This window comes from Equus caballus, chromosome 3 (genome assembly GCF_041296265.1).
Source record: "Equus caballus isolate H_3958 breed thoroughbred chromosome 3, TB-T2T, whole genome shotgun sequence".
Lineage (NCBI taxonomy): Eukaryota > Metazoa > Chordata > Mammalia > Perissodactyla > Equidae > Equus > Equus caballus.
The window spans coordinates 59,783,982-59,800,809 of record NC_091686.1 but is presented as its reverse complement, the minus strand read 5'-3'; the positions used below and the strand labels follow the sequence as shown (position 1 = coordinate 59,800,809).

Below are 16,828 nucleotides of genomic sequence, written 5' to 3'. Positions count from 1 at the left end.
TGGCACAAAGGCAGACACACAGATCAAGGGAACAGAATCGAGAGCACAGAAATAAACCCACACATCCACGGATGGCTAATTTTTGACAAAGGAACCAAGAACATACAATGAAGAAAGGGAAGTCTCTTCAATAAATGGGTTGGGAAAACTGGACAGCCACATGCAAAAGAATGAAAGTAGACCATTATCTTACACCATGCACAAAAATCAACTCAAAATGCATTAAAGACTTGAGTGTAAGACCTGAAACCATAAAACTCCTAGAAGAACATGTAGGCAGTATGCTCTTTGACATTGGTCTTACCATATCTTTTTGACTATCATGTCTCCTCAGGCAAGGGAAACAAAAGAAAAACAAACAAATGGGACTACATCAGACTAAAGAGCTTCTACATAGCAAAAGAAACCATCAACAAAATGAAAAGACAATGTAACAACTGAGAGTACATATTTGTAAATCATATGTCCAATGAGGGGTTGATATGTAAAATATATAAAGAACTCATACAACTCAACAATAAAAAACCAAATAACCCAATTAAAAACTGGGCAGGGGGGCCTGCCCAAAGGCACAGCAGTTAAGTTTGCATGTTTCACTTTGGCAGCCTGGGGTTCACCGGTTTGCATCCTGGGTGTGGATTTACACACCGCTTGTCAAGCCATGCTGTGGCAGGCGTCCCACATATAAAGTAGAGGAAGATGGGCACAGATGCCAGCTCAGGGCCAGTCTTCCTCAGCAAAAAGAGGATTGGCAGCAGATGTTAGCTCAGAGCTAATCTTACTCAAAAACAAACAAACAAACAAACAAAACAAAGCAAAACAAAACCAAAAAAACGGGCAGAGGATCGGAACAGACATTTTTCCAAGGAAGATATACAGATGGTCAACAGGCACAGGGAAAAATGTTCAAAGTAGATCACTAATTATTAGGGAAATGCAAATCACAAGTACAGTGAGATATCACCTCACACTCATCAGAACAGCTATTATTAAAAAGACAAGAAATAACAAGTGTCGGAGAGGATGTGGAGAAAAGGGAAGCCTTGTACGTTGCTGATGGAAATGTAAACTGGGGCAGCCAATATGGAAAAGAGTACACAGATTCCTCAAAAAATTAAGAATAGAACTACCACACAATCCAGCTATACTACTTCTGGGTATTTATCCAAAGAACATGAAAACATTAATTGAAAAAGATATATGCACCCCTGTATTCATTGCAGCATTATTTACAATAGTCAAGACTTGAAAACAACTTGATAGATGAATAAAGAAGATGTGGTATATATACAATGGAATACTACTCAGCTATAAAAAAAGATGAAATCTTGCCATTTGCGACAACATGGATGGACCTTGAGGGTGTTATGCTAAGCGAAATAAGTCAGATGGAGAAAGCCAAATACTGTATGATCTCACTCATATGTGGAAGATAAAGTAACAACAACAAACAAACACATAGACACAGAGAACAGATTGTTGGTTACCAGAGGGTATGAGGGGTGGGGGAGGGCAAAAGGGGTAAAAGGGCACATGTTTATGGTGACAGATGGCAATTTGACTTTTGGTGGTGAACACGATGTAGTCTTCACAGAAATCGAAATATAATGATGATGTACCTCTGAAATTTATATAATGTTATAAACCAATGTTAACAAAAATAAAATAAAAAATAACAAACAAACAAAAACTTATGGGATGTACTAAGACAAAACTAAGACGGAAGTTCTGTTTTGGAAAACACCTACATTAAAGAAAGAACAAAAATCTCAAATCAACAACCTAACTTCACACCTCAAAGAACTAGAAAAAGAAGAACAAACTAAACGCAAAGTTAGCAGGAGAGAATAATAAAGATCAGAGCAAAAATAAATGAAACAGAGAGTAGAAAAACAATGGAAAGAAATCAACAAAACTAAGAGTTGGCTTTTTGAAAAGACCAATAAAATTGACAAATCCTTAGACTAACTAAGAAAAAAAGAGAGAAGACAATAAAAAAATCAGAAATGGAAGAGGAGACATCACAACTGATGTCGCAGAAATAAAAAGGATCATAAGAGACTACTATTGACAATTATATGTTAACAAATTGGATAACCTAAAAGAAATGGATACATTTCTAAAAACATACAACCTACCAAGACTGAATCATGAAGAAATGAAAAGATCTGAACAGACCTATAATTAGTAAACAGATTGAATCAGTAATCAAAAAACTCCCAACAAAGAAAAGCCCAGGACTAAATGGCTTCCCTGGAGAATTCTAGCAAACATTTAAAGAAGAGTTAACACCAGTCTTTCTCAATGCTTCCCAAAAATTAAGGAGAAGAGAACGCTTTGAAATTCATTTATGAGTCCAGCATTACCCTGATACCAAAATGAGACAAGTATACTAAAATAAAACTACAGACCAATATTCCTGATGAATATTGATGTAAAAATCCTCATCAAAATACTAGCAAACTGAATATAACAACACATTAAAAGGATTATACACCATGACCAAGTGAGATTTATCCCTGGAATGGAAGAAAATTTCAACATACAAAAATCAATCAAAGTAATATACCATATTAACAGAATGAGGGAAAAAACCCACGTGATCACCTCAATTGATGCAGAAAAAACATTTGAAAAAATTCAATGCCCTTTCATTCTACACAACAAATCAGGATTGGAAGGAAATTATCTCTACATAATAAAGGCCACATGTGAAAACCTCACAGGCAACATCATACTCAATGGTAAATAACTGAAAGCTTTCCCTCTGGGATCTGGAACAAGGCAAGGATGCCCACGTGCACCAGTACCAGGTGTCCTAGCCAGAGCAATTAGACAAGAAAAAGTAAATAAATAAAAGGCATTCAAATTGGAAAGGAAGAAGTAAAATTATCTCGGTTCACAGGTTATATGATCTTACATGTTGAAAACCCTAAACACTCCACCAAAAAACTGTTAGAAATAATAAACAAATACAGCAAATTTGCAGGATACAAAATTAACACTCAAAAAATCAGTTGCATTTTTATACACTAACAATGAACAATCTGAAAAGGAAATTAAGAAAACAATCTAATTTAAATAGCATCAAAAATAATAAAATACTTAGGAATAAACTTAACCAAGGAGACAAAAGACTCATACACTGAAAACTACAAAACATCGCTGAAAGAAATTTTAGAAGACACAAGTAAATGGAAAGACATCCCACATTTGTGGATTCGAAGAGTTAGTATTGTTAAAATATTAATACTACTCAAAGTGATCCACAGATTCAATGCAATCCCTATCAAAACTCCAACAGCATTTTTTGCAGAAATAGAAAAATCCATCCTAAAATTCATATGAAATCTCAAAGCACCTAAACAGCCAAAAATATCTTGAAAAGAAAGAAAAACAAAGCTGTAGGCCTTAACTTTCTAATTTCAAAACATCTTGCAAAGCTACAGTAATCTAAAAAATATGGTACTGGCATAAAGACAGAAAACAATGGAAGAGAATAGGGAACCCAGAAATGAACCCTCAGATATATGGTCAAATGATCTTCAACATGGATGTCAAGACATGACAATGAGGAAAGGACAGTATCTTCAGCAAATAGTGCTGGGAAAGAGGGATATCCACGCGCAAAAGAATGAGATTGGACCCTTACCTTACACCATATACAAAAATTAACTCAAATGGATAAAAGACTTAAATGTAAGACAAGAAATTATAAAACTCCCAGAAGAAAACATGTCATATATTTTGACGTATTTGGGAATGATTTCTTGATCTGATCCCAAAAGTACAGGCAACAAAAGTAAAAGACAAATGTGAATACATAAAAATTTAAAACTTCTGTGCAGCAAAAAAAAAAAAAAAAGAAAGAAAGAAAGAAAGAAAGAATAAAAAGTCAATATACAGAATTGGAAGCAAATATTTGCAAATCATATATCTGATTAAGAGTTAATATCCAGAATGTATCAAGAACTCTTACAACTCTTGCAACTGAACAACCAAAAAAGGAAACAATCTGATTAAAAAACGGGCAAAGGACTTCAAGAGATATTTCTTCAAAGAAGATATACAACTGGGCAACAAGCATATGAAAAGATGCTCAACATTCCTAATCTAGGGAAGTAGAAACATAAACCACATGAGAAATTGTTTCGCACACACTAGAATGGCCACTATCAAAAAAACAGAAAACAACAAGTGTTGGAGAGGATGTGGAGAAATTGGAGCCCTTGCACAGTGTTGGTGGGAACGCAAAATGGTGCAGTCACTGAGAAAAATAGTATGGAGCTTCCTCAAAAGACTGAAAATAGAATTACCACACGATCCAGCAATTCTACTTCTGGGCATACATGCAAAAAAACTGAAAACAGGATCTCTGAGATATTTGCATAGCCATGTTCATTGGAGTAGTACTCACAATAGTCAAGGAGTGGAAGCAACCTAGATGTCCATCGACGGATGAATATATAAAGAAAATGTGGCGTACACGCAAAATTAAATATTACTCAATCTTAAAAAAGAAGGAAATCCCGTCAAATTCCACAATGTGAATGAACATTGAACACATTATGCTACGACATCAGCCAGTCACAGAAAGACAAATGCTGCATGATCCCGCTTATGAGAGGTATCTAGGAGGCCGGCCCGGTGACGCAGTGGTTAAGTTCGCACGTTCTGCTTTGCTGGTTCAGATCCCAGGTGGGGACACGGCACCGCTTGTCAAGCCATGCTGTGGTAGGTGTCCCACATAGAAAGTAGAGGAAGATGGGCATGGATATGAGCTCAGGGCCAGTCTTCCTCAGCTAAAAGAGGAGGATTGGCAACAGATGTTAGCTCAGGGCTAATCTTCCTCAAAAAAAAAAAAAAAAAAAAGAGAGATATCTAACGCAGTCAAATCCATAGTGACAGGAAGTAGAATGGAGAGAGCCAGGGCTCGGGAGGAGGGAACAGGGAATTATTTTTCAATGGCCATGGGGTTTCAGTTCTGGAAGATGAAAAAGTTCTGGAGATGGATGGTGATGATGGCTGCACAACAATGTGAATGTACTGAACGCCACTGAACTGTACCCTTAACAATGATTAAAACGGCACATTTTATGTGATGTATATTTTACCCCCCCCCCACACACACAAATTTAAAAAAAGATATCCCTAAAGGAAAAAAAGAGAGCCCTGAATGTCACCCCCAGAGATGTTGATTCTATAAATCTGGGGCCCAGGAATCTGCATTTTGAACATGCAACAGAGGTGATTTTGATAGGGGTAAACAAGCAAATAGAGACACAGGGAGACAAACTCACAGTCGGGGACCCTCCCAGGAAGCCAGCTGCCCAGGAGCTCTGGATGAGAGAGACGCTTCCTGCTGCTCTGCTGAGCTGCTGGGTTTCACTTCGTTGATAAACTGCGGTTGAATGCCTCCTGTGTGTAAGGTGCCATGCTAGACTCTGCGTGAGAAAGATAAAATGTGGCTTTAACCTCAGGGGAAGCGGTCAAACACAAAGGAAAATAGAACCGAATAGCTCAAAAGAACCCTTGGTAACTTCTGGCACTTCCACTCTTCATTTCCTCTTTTGGGCAGAGAGGCGAGGATGCCCAGCTCCCAGGGTTGTTCTGGAGACAAAGTGATAAGTGGTGTGAAAGCGTTTTTTGTTTTTGTAATCAATTATTCAGCGTTTACTTTTAGGGTGAGTGCTTGAATCTTGGCTCCATAAGGTGCCAGGGCAGAGGTTCTCAATCGTGAGTTCACATTAGTATTACCTGGGGAAGTTTTTTAAAAACATCCATGATGACCTTTCCCTTGCGAGACCCTCATTCAGTTGGTCTGGGGAGGGCCCTGAGCGTGGGCATTTTTTCCAAAGCTCTCAGGGTTTTCAACCGGCAGCTGGTGTTGAGAACCAGTGTGCTACGAAACACACAGGAAGGAAGGGTGAATTCAAACTTGTAGGATGGGAAAGGCTCATAGAGAAGGTCACGTTTGTGCTAGGCCTTCGAAGGGTATGTAATATTAGGGGAATAATATTTTTGGACCAGGTAATACGTACACAAGGTATAAAATTCAGAAGTCTGAAAGGATGTATCATGAAAGCCGTATCTTCCTTTCTCTCCCAGCTCTCTCCCCTGTTCTCCTCTCTGGAGCAAACAGTCTTAGCTATTCTTGTCTGCACTACCAGAGACCCTCTTTACAATGGCTATTAAGGCACTTGTCAGCCTGGGAAGGAGACAGGAGAAGAAAGGAACAGGCTTCATTTCCTGTGCTAGGACCTTTTGCCAGGCACAGAACGTCCTCCACACAGCTACAGCGAGCGTGACTGAGGAAGCTCATCGAACAAAAAAAAAGCAACTTGATTTCCAGGATGGGGCTTTTTTTTGGAAAGGAGGGTTGTTCTTTCTTTCTTTCTTCCTGTCACAGTTGAGTAGCTTGATTTTTTTAATTACGTTTTTTATTTTGAGATAATTGTAGATTCACATGTAGCTGTAAGAAATAATACAGAGATCCCCTGTACCTTTTGCCTGGGTGGTTTCATTTTCATTGTAGTGCTAATCAAGATGCTTATAAGATTGCTTTTCAAAACCGTACCAGGGAATTAAGAGCGAGCCTGCAGGGGAGGGGTGGGGCGTGGAGAGGAACAAAGTACTTTCCATCTTCCCTCATGGTTTCTGGGAAATCGAAACTGACACGCTCATGGGCTTACTTCCCGTGGTGACAGATGCTGCCCTTCCTTTGTAACAGGCTCTTGAGCCCATGCTGGGGAGTCGTGGCCGCACCAGCGAGGGACACCACCTGGGCCAGAGGCTTTCTCTAGTGAGGCTGAACCAGCACTTTCCACCTGTGTTCAGGCTCCAGGTCAGAACAGGCAGGAGTGGTGGGTCTACTGCTTCCAAATCCCATCTTTCTGGTTTCCAGACTCATAGGAAGAGACAACACAGGCAGCAAGCCATTCCTGACTGTCTCAGGTGCCCAAGTTATCTCTGGTTTGTTACTGGCTTGCAAAAGAGTGCATCCCTCTGTTAAAGGAGTTTCACAAACAGATTACGCAATAACAGGGCAGCTGTGGTTCCTGGCCTGCCTCATCCCTTTTGAACTGCATTGACAGGAAGGAACCTCGGGTCAGAAAGATTAAAAGGGGTTTGATCTTCCCCCAATTCACCTTCCACTATTTACCTTAGTCCCACGTGGCAGGTGTTCTACTCATTGAAAATGCAAATTTTCAGGCTTGAGACTCTGTCAGTGTGAGACTTCTAGAGTTATGCGTCCCCTCCCTATGATGATTTTAGCCAAGCGTTTGGTTCTTATGCTAATGTCGTTTGTGTTAATACTTCTGGGTACAATCATACTTGGTATTTTATATAGTGCTTTTTGGTGAGGGAGCAGGTACAGACACATCCTGGCTTCATCACAAATGTTCCTTAAGGTATTTAAGGTATACAACAGGTGGAAAGCGTGGAACCCAACCACTAATAAACACCATCTGTGGACTGTGTAATTATGTGAAATAGAAAACTACATCTAGGGGCCGGCCACATGGCGAATCGGTTAAGTGCGCACGTTTTGCGTCTCGGGGGGCCCAGGGTTCACTGGTTCTGATCTCGGGTGTGGACATGGCATTGCTTGGCAAAAGCCATGCTGTGGTAGGCATCCCACGTATAAAGTAGAGGAAGATGGGCACGGATGTTAGCTCAGGGCCAGTCTTCCTCAGCAAAAAGAGGAGGATTGGCAAATGTTACCTCAGGGCTAGTCTTCCTCAAAAAAACCCCAAAAAAACTATGTCTATGTGTGAAATTCAGGCATATTCTTTTCTATATTGATAGTAACTACTATTTATTGGGTGCTTAAGATAATCTGGCAGAATGTTATGTTTTACATGCACCATCTCATTTAATCCCTATGATAAATCTGGGATACTCACTATTATGATCTCCATTTTATTGTTGGAGCAACCAGTGTTTGCAAAGGTAAAACACTTGCTCAAGGTCCACATGGCTGGCAGGTGAGGCAGAGTTTGAACCCATAGCTGTCTGGCAATAGAGCAGAGACTCAACTTATTTGTGCTGTGTACAGCTGGAGAAGACTTTGGATCCCTTCTTAGAATGATGTTTTTAAATGAAAAAAATGAAATAAACATCAAATTATATAGAAAAGCAATTGTGTTGAAATATAGGTATCAACTGTGGTAGGCAGCCTTGAAAGTGACCTTCAATGATCCTGCCTTGGTGTTTTCACCCTTGTGTAATTCCCTCCCCTTGGGTTTGGGCTGGACCTAGTGACTCACTGCTAATGAATAGACTATGGCAGAAATGACTGGATACCACTTCTGAGATTAGGTTATAAAAAGACTGTGGCTTCTTGAATGCTTTCTCTCACTCTTTCTTGGGTTGCTCGAACTGTAGAAAGCCAGTTGCCCTGTCCTTATGCAGCTCTGTGGAGATGCCTATGTGGCAAGGAGCTGAGGCCTGTCCATAACCTTGTGAGTGAGCTTGGAAGCAGATCTTTGCCCTTCCAGCCTCAAGAGCTGACACCTTGATTATAGCTTTGTGAGAGAACCTGATCCAGAACCACCTGGCTAAGCCTAACCCTAATACCTGACCACAGATGCTGTGAAATAAGTGTTTGTTGCTTTCAATGACTAGTTTTGGGGTAACTTGTTACCCCAAAATGCTCTTGCCCATGTTTTCCCCTCGCTCTCTGTGCCTCCTGACTGACCCCAGTGCTTCCCATTTGACCCCCTCCCCAGCCATGGTGTGACGTGCTTCCTTCTCTTGGGAATCTAAGAGTATAACTGTTGTGGACTGAATGTGTGTCCCCTAAAATTCATATGTTGAAGCCCTAACCCCCAGTGAGTCTGTATTTGGAGATGGGCCTCTAAGGAAGTAAGTAAGACTAGATGAGGTCATAAGAGTAGGGCCCTGATCTGATAGGACGAGTATCCTTAAAAGAAGAGACACCAGAGAACTGTCTTTCTTTTTCTCTCTCCCTGTGCACACACACCATGGAAAGGCCATGTAAGCACAGAGTGGGAAAGAAAATGACTGTTTATAGCCCACGGGGAGAGCTCTCACCAGATGCTAGCCTTGCTGGTACCTTGACCACAGACTTCCAGCCTCCAGAACAGTGACAAATAAATTTCTGTTGCTTAAGCCTCCTGGTCTGTGGTGTTGTGCTGTAGCAGCCTGAGCAGATGAATATATAACCAACTATCTTGTCAATGGCAACTGTCTCCTGATCTATGGGCCTTGCCATAACTGAATAATAATAAAACCCACGTTTTAAAACAACAGGCAATATCCACGTCCTAATAGACATTCAATCCATTTTGATTTTTGTTTGGACAACTGCAAGGGTTAAGAATGCTGCTTCACAAAAACATATTGTTGCAAATGAAGTGACAGCTTCCACATTTCATTTTACGAAGCAAACAAAGGCAACTTCTCAAAAGGAAGACCAGAATTATCCAAAACTTTTAAAGTACAACAACAAAAATAAGCATTTGGTTTAAGAGGATAATACCTGTAGCATTAATATTTTTGTGTTAATGCAGAACCTATACATACCTAGTGTTCTAAGTAGTTGTAATATTTAAAAGAATTTGTCCTGGTAGAACAGAAGATCAGCCTTGTGATTCCACTTAAAATATCAAAGGGAGTAATTGACTCACACTTTTGATTTTAGGTTGGATTCTTACTAAATTTCTTAAGAGCTTAAAATCACACATTTATAAATTTGAGTTATTATATTTGTATGCATTATTTAGATTCCCAGGAAAGTTTTGATATTAAATAAAATAATTATGTATTTATGAAGAAAATAAAATATATTAAATTTATAAATGTACTTTAAAAGATTTCAGGGAGTTTAATAACATTTGTAAGTGGCACAAAATAATATTTAAGGCCCTTCAAAGTGGTTCTTAAAATTTGCTATATTTATAAAAGAATTTAGAATAAGAATTCTAAGTCGAACTTAAAATCTTAAGGCAAACTAGGCTTTTAAATTGCAACTTTAGTAAATTAAATATTAAGTTTTAAAACTAAAGTAACCTCTGAATAATCTTTTCCTATGTACAAAAGCCAACCTCAAGGCATGAAAATACTCACAGTGACAATTCATATTTGAACTCTGTGACTCCTGGATAATGTGCACAGCAGGTCTTCTGGAATCAGAGGGACCAGGAGCAATGGGTTTAAATTGCACTTGAAGGTCGAAAAAAAATGCAGCATCCTTCTCATCTGTAACTCTTCTCTTCTTGTTCTGAAAGTTCCGTTTCCTCGGATGGGAAGGTTCAGTGGTGGAGTGACATCACCGGACATAACCTTTCCAGTTAAAGATAACCAGAGACAACTTTTGGGCTAACCCAATCTCTTTTGGGTAAGTGCTCAGTCTCTTAGGCCTTTTTGTCCCTCCCCCTTCAGTACCAAGATGGCATCTAGGGAGGGGAAAGTTTATGCATCCACATGGCATGGGAGGAGGGGTGACTGGTCCACAGAGAGTTTTGTTTTGCCTGGTGCCTCCTTACTGAGTGAGCTCTGGTTACAGTGCCTTGTCCCACTTAGACCAGAACACTGGTCTCTGCTTGTACTGAATCCTCTTGGCCTCCAGTGGCATTTTGGCATTGATTCGGGGCTCTGGAGGTCCACCAGGCCCCTCACACTCTTCCTGACTCATCCAAGGCACACAGGAGGCACCATACAAAAGGTCACCTCCCGTTCTCAGGGAGACTTTCCAGGCCCTGCCTCTGAACGCCTCTCTCCGTCCTGCCTGTCTTCTACTCCAGACCTTTCCCTTACGATTAAGTTCTTGTCTCCTTGGACTGCATCCTTTGTGTCGGACTGAAAGCTGCCTTACAGTGGGTGGGCCTTAAGCCTTCCTTTGCTCCCACCCTGTAGTCCTGGGCCAACGCTTCTCTTGCAAGTGGAGTCTTGTACTCCTGGCCTGGATCTGTAGCAGGCCTCCATTTCTTAAGGAGTTGAAGCAAAATATATCAAATCTGGAATGACTTGGATTGCTTAAGAATTCACAAAATACCATATGAAAAAGATGTGATAAGAATTGTTAGGAACATAAAATTGTAGGATAGTAATTATTCTAAAATAAAAACGCTAAATTCCTTCCTGATGAAAATTTTTTTCTAATAAACACTTAAATTTGGAATAACTTGGCAGAAAACTTTAGCTATAGATCAGAGCCACTATTAGCCAAATGATGCCCTTCTGAAAATCAGAGAGGCCCCTTCTCTGAGGAGGAGTACAGCCCTAAGCAGGAATGACAACTTGGCAGAGGAAGTGGAGCACAGACTACATTCAGTCTGCACTCTGCCCTCAGTTGGCTGCCCTTGGGCAATAACCATCCCGCCTGATAGTACACAGTGACCGATAGCAATCATGTTTCAATGTAGAGTTTTATTAACTGTCTGACTTTGGGCAAATATGTCATCCCTGATGGCCCTAGATGTCTCATATAAGAAGAGAAGAGGCCTTACTGACCTCTAACGTCCCTTTTCTCTAAAAACACCATGCTCTGGGGGATCAGCAGTTTTTTTAAGTGGAAGTTTTCTCAGAAAGTAGAGGAAGTAAGTACCAAATTCTGTCCACGAGGAGGAACTGGTCAGAAAAGTGGAAGTGACATGAATCATGGAGTAAAAATGATCAAGTTGTTCCAGAGTTCATGACAGTCAGGGAGAGGTGAATGTGATTAGACATATCTCCTAGACTTCGGTAAGACAGCTCTAACAGTTTGTGATGAATGATAGATTCCCTGGATAGAGACCCTCAGAGAGAAGGTGACAAGTGTTTGGGAGAAGTAAGCTGAAATGAAATTCTAAGTCTTATAAGCAAGGATGATCTTGGATAGGAAGAAAAGGGAGAAGGATCTAAAGAGACAGACTTGGCAGCCTGGTAAATTCTCTAGCAAACTCAGGTATCACAGGACATGCATGGAAGATGGAAGAGGAGTGAATTTCAAGTGTGGCCCTGAAGTGAAAGGCAATTGTTAGGAAGCTCAATCCTTAGAATGATAGGATACTTGAGAAAAATCTTATAGGCAATAAAAAGGACTTAATCAAATTTATTGAGATGTAATTTACATATAATAAAATGAATACATTTAAGCGCACAGTTGGATGAACTTTGACAAACGTCTACACCTGTGAAGACGCAGAGCACTTTCAGCAACCTCAGAAGTTCCCTCGGGCCCCGTTGTGGTCATTCCTCCCCCAGCCTACCCCGCGGGTCCTCTGATCTGATTTCTATCACTATAGATTAGTTTTGCTGACTCAAGAACTGCGTATACTTAAAATCATCCAGTCTGTATGCCTCCCTTGATTGTCTCAGCATAATGTGAAAAGAACTAAGAGCAAAGAAAGAATAGAGTTTGCCACTTGTTCTATCTGTTTGCACTGTTTGACCAAGTCAATTGCAAGTGAACGTGGACACGTTTTGCCAGGAGTGTCTCCTAAAAAGCCTGAAAGAAACCTCACATCGTATTCCCTGCCCTGAGTGCAAGGACACATACAGTTGAGAAATCCAAGCTATAACCTGCACTGGGGATGATGGCTAAGGTAGCAAAGGATCTGGGACCTCACTTAAAAGATTTCAAAGATTGCCACTGTGAGATTCGGCAAGAACCACTGCTTATTGCCCTGTGTGGTGGAGCAGGGGCCCCCTGGTGACACCTGGCTCTGACAAGCTTCACTTAAGATTTGCCATTGAGAAAGTCACTCCCATTTTCTTAACTTTCTCAAGTCTGTTTTGAGATCACAAGACGTGGAGTCGTTATCCTACTGCATCCCCTGATTTCAAGAATGTGGCTAATTAAGATGTCAATCAAGACACGGTGAACCATCTTGAGATATTTGAATATCCTGCTGTCTTGGGAACCCAGACCTACCTCTGAACTAATTACTGGGAGGGGATTGTGAAAGAGAATAATGATTGGGAAATAGGAATCTCCAAGGCATCCTTGGGTAGAAAGAATTTCTTCTCTGATAAGTACTTATATGTACATAAGTGCGTTTGGTATGGATAATACTATTTTTTCTGTAACCCCAGTTATTTAGTATTAGTTTCTTGTAAGAAGTTTCTTAGAAACAAGGTGGGGATTTTACTAGATTATGACTTGAGTATTGTCTTATTTTATGATGTTATGAAAGACTGTCCCCTGCTTTTTCTGTCAGTTTTGCCATTAAGACAGCTATGTCCTTTCCTTGTTCCCACAATAAAGATGTGGAGGAGTGACCATCTAAAATTAAGCTATTTGCAGACAATTTTTCTTGGGAATGTAACACTCACAGAGTTACTTCTTCTTCTTTAAGTTTTAGGAGAATAAAATATAGAGAAGTATGATGAAACAAATCCCATGCAAACGATTAAATCTTAGGAAATGTAGATTTTGGTCTTAGGTAGCTTGAAATAGCAGAAACTATCTATCTTATCTTTACACAAACATGCATCATTCAATAATGGGAATACGTTCTGAGAAATGCATCGTTAGGTGATTTCCTTGTTGTGAGAACGTTATAGTGTGCACTTACACAAACCTAGATGGTACAGCCTACTGCATACCTAGGCTACATGGTACTAAGCTTATGGGACCACCGTTGTATGTGTGGTCCATTGTTGACAGAGACATTGTTATGCGGCACATGACTGTAATCTATGCTTGAAATGTATTCTAAAATGCTTAAAATCATAAGGAGGACTGTTTCCAAAAAGATACATTCAGGGCCGAGTGGTTAAATTCTGCACGCTCCACTTTGACAGCCCAGGTTCATGGGTTCCAAGCCTGGGTGCAGACCTACTCCACTCACCAGCCATGCTGTGGAGGTGTCCCACATACAAAAAAAGAGAAATAGAAGAGGATTGGCACAGATGTTACCTCTTGGCTAATCTTCCTCAAGCAAAAAAAAGGAGGATTGGCAGCAGATGTTAGCTCAGGGTGAATCTTCCTCAAAAAAAAAAAACAAAACAATTTTGATGTTTGGTGTCCACATAGCAACCCTGCAGGGACCATCTCCAGAATGAGGGGTGAAATAGGGCGTTAGTCACCAAGACACTCAGCAGATAAGCTCTAGGAGGGAATTTAAAACCAGCTCTCAGAACTTGGGCTCAGAGGTACCCAAGTGGGGCCTCCTGTTACAAAGGACAACTGCAGTCTCAGAACAAAGTTCCCCCAAGTCGGATTCTTTTCTTTGTTTCTTTCTTTCTTCCTTTCTTTCTTTCTTCCTTCCTTCCTCCCTCCCTCCCCCCTCCCTCCCTCCTTCCTTCCTTTTTTTTCTTCCCTTTTCTCTCTCTCCCCTTCCTTCCTTCGTTCCTTCCTTCCTTCCTTTCTTTCTTTCTCTCTCTCTCTCTTTCTTTCTTTCTCTCTCTCTCTGTCTCTCTCTCCCTCCCTCTCTCCCTCCCTTCCTTCCTTCCTTTCTTTCTTTCTTCCTTTCTCTCTCTCTCTCTCCTTCCTTCCTTCTTTCTTTCTTTCTTTTTTCTAATGAGGGAGATTCGCTCTTTTGGTGAGGTAGATCCACGCTTGGGATATGAATCTGAATCTGCAAACCCCGGGCCGCCTGAGTGGAATGCGTGAACTTAACCACTAGGCCACTGGGCCTGCCCCAAGATTCATTTCTTTAGCCGTTACTCAGAATGTGGAAGCCAGGGTAGGTGACAGTGATGAACTATACATAAATTGCAAAGAGTAGGTACAATGGGACAAGAGTAGTGGGGCAAAGTTTTATGGTTTCAAAAGGCTCTTAACATCCTTTCTGTTTTGAATTCATCATCATCACTCAGGTGAATTATCTCCAGATCAAGTTACTATACCAGCCAGTCTGCAACGGCACAAGCTGGAGAAGATTTAAATCCACTAAGAAGTTCTCTGGAGAAGAGTGGTCAATTTGTTTAAAAGAAATACTTCGAAAAGCCAGTGAGGGTGAAGAGTAACACCCAAGGTCAGCCTCAAGCAACAGTCAAGATGGTTGTAAAATTATTGCCCGTCAATGAGGAGAAGTTATGTTGCTCCTAAGAGGCAAAACGGAGGAAAGGAGGGGAAGAGAGAGTGAGATAAGAAGAGAGGCACGCGAGCTGTGCAGTGCAGGCCCGCCCGCCCTGAATATTTGCGGGTTGGGCAGATGTGTGGTCTGCTCTGACCAGCTGAGGAGAGCCGTTTGTGCAACTCCATCGGTGACATCATGTTGATAGCTCGAAATAACCTATAGCGGAAGTATTTATACCACAGAAATTGGCAAACATTACAAATCAGGGCTCACCAACCCCACCCTCCCTCTGAGAAACTGCTTCTGAGAACACACCTCTGGGTCTAGGGCAAGACTATAAATAGAAGCCAACATAGCATATGTCTAAATATTTAAAAGTTATAGGTCAAGGTAACAAACTATTAAATAAAATACCTTCTACCCTCCTACTTTGACAAGTATACTCTTAGAAGGACCTGGAAGGGTAGGTTCAAATTTAGCATTCTCAGACCCCGGGAGATTTCCTAACAGAATATGGGGGCAGCTGGCTGCCCCTCCCTGGCTGCAGGCAGTTCCTCTTCTATTTCTGCCTGGTGCCCATCCCACACTGCAAAGGCCCTTGTGTGCACACGTGTGGGCCACCTAAGCTGCATATCTAAGCTCTGTACACACTCTCTCCATAAAACATGTGTCCCTTTGGCACCTTTGGGGACTATGGGTGTGTATTCCACCTGGGCAGTCTGCCCTTAGGAGGACCCAACCGGGAAAGAGGCTGCACAAGCCGTGGGGTAGGCTCAGGATAGGCCCAGTTTGGGCAGATAATTCTGGGGTCTGAGGCACCCTGAGCATGGAATAGAAAGGAGTGGGGCAGGACCCAGGCGGGCATGTCTCCTCGGCCCCACAGACTCCTTGCTCCGGAGGGAGGGTGTAGTCAGAGGAGTGTCCAAATAAGGCTCTAAAGCAGAGAGCCTAGCACAGGCGCTCTTCCTGCCGGGTCTGAGGATGGCGTGGTGCTGGGTGTTGCACAATGGACCCCTCTCTAAGGATCCTCCAAATTCTGAGTCAATTCTACAATAATTATTGAATGCCCGGGTTACTAGGGTTTTTTTCTCCTAGAAACTGGGAAAGGAAGGAGTTCCGAGTTCTTGCTGGATACAGAATGAAATAGAGGCCGTATATCTGGACACAATGAGCATGAGGAGCTAGAGTTTCCAGCTGACATTTGGCTTCCAGGTTTTGAGTCGAAAAAATTAATGCCTCCATCTGTGCTTCCATTCGCGCTGTCCCAGGGACCTCAGTCCACCAACCACCTTCTCTCCCATGTCTTCCACCCTAATTCTCTGACGGATCCTTCCCATCAGTATTTACATATGCTCAAAATTCTCATTCGAACTCAACAAAAAATAAAAACTGCCTTAGATTGGTCTTCCACTGTCAACTCTTGTCCTATTTCTTTCCTCACATACAGAGCCACAATCCTTGAAAAGTTGCCTCTATTTCTTTCCTTAACTCTTACCTTGAATCCACTGCAGCCTGGTTCTTGCTACCACCACACCATCAAAATTCAGAGGACACTTTTCAGCCCTGACTTTTTTTGACCTCTCTGGCATCTGGAACCATTAACTGCTCTCTCATTCCTGATATGTCCCCTCTTTGGCTTCCAGGAAATCATTGTTCTGGTTACTTTCTAAACCCCACCACCCCTCCATCTCCTTTGCAGCCTCCTCTTCTCCCCCATCCACTAAATGCCTGCTTTCTTTAGGGCTCTGTCCTAGCCCCTCTGATCGTCTCACTCCATACCCTCTCCTAGGGTGATCTCCATATGTAGATGATTCCCAAACCTTTCTCTCTTCTGGTTTTGAAGCCTGAATATTCTA

At 41.4% G+C, this 16,828-nt stretch overlaps 1 protein-coding gene across 1 annotated transcript in view; it reads right to left on the bottom strand.

Moving 5' to 3' along the window:
- The window catches only part of PLAC8A (placenta associated 8 A), a 66,713-nt gene extending 61,288 nt beyond the window's left edge, over nt 1-5,425 (bottom strand). Inside the window, exon 1 of the mRNA XM_070263549.1 lies at nt 5,297-5,425. The gene's annotated coding sequence lies outside the window, so the exon portion shown is untranslated. The remainder of the gene's footprint in view (nt 1-5,296) is intronic.
- Between the last annotated feature and the right edge of the window lie 11,403 nt (nt 5,426-16,828).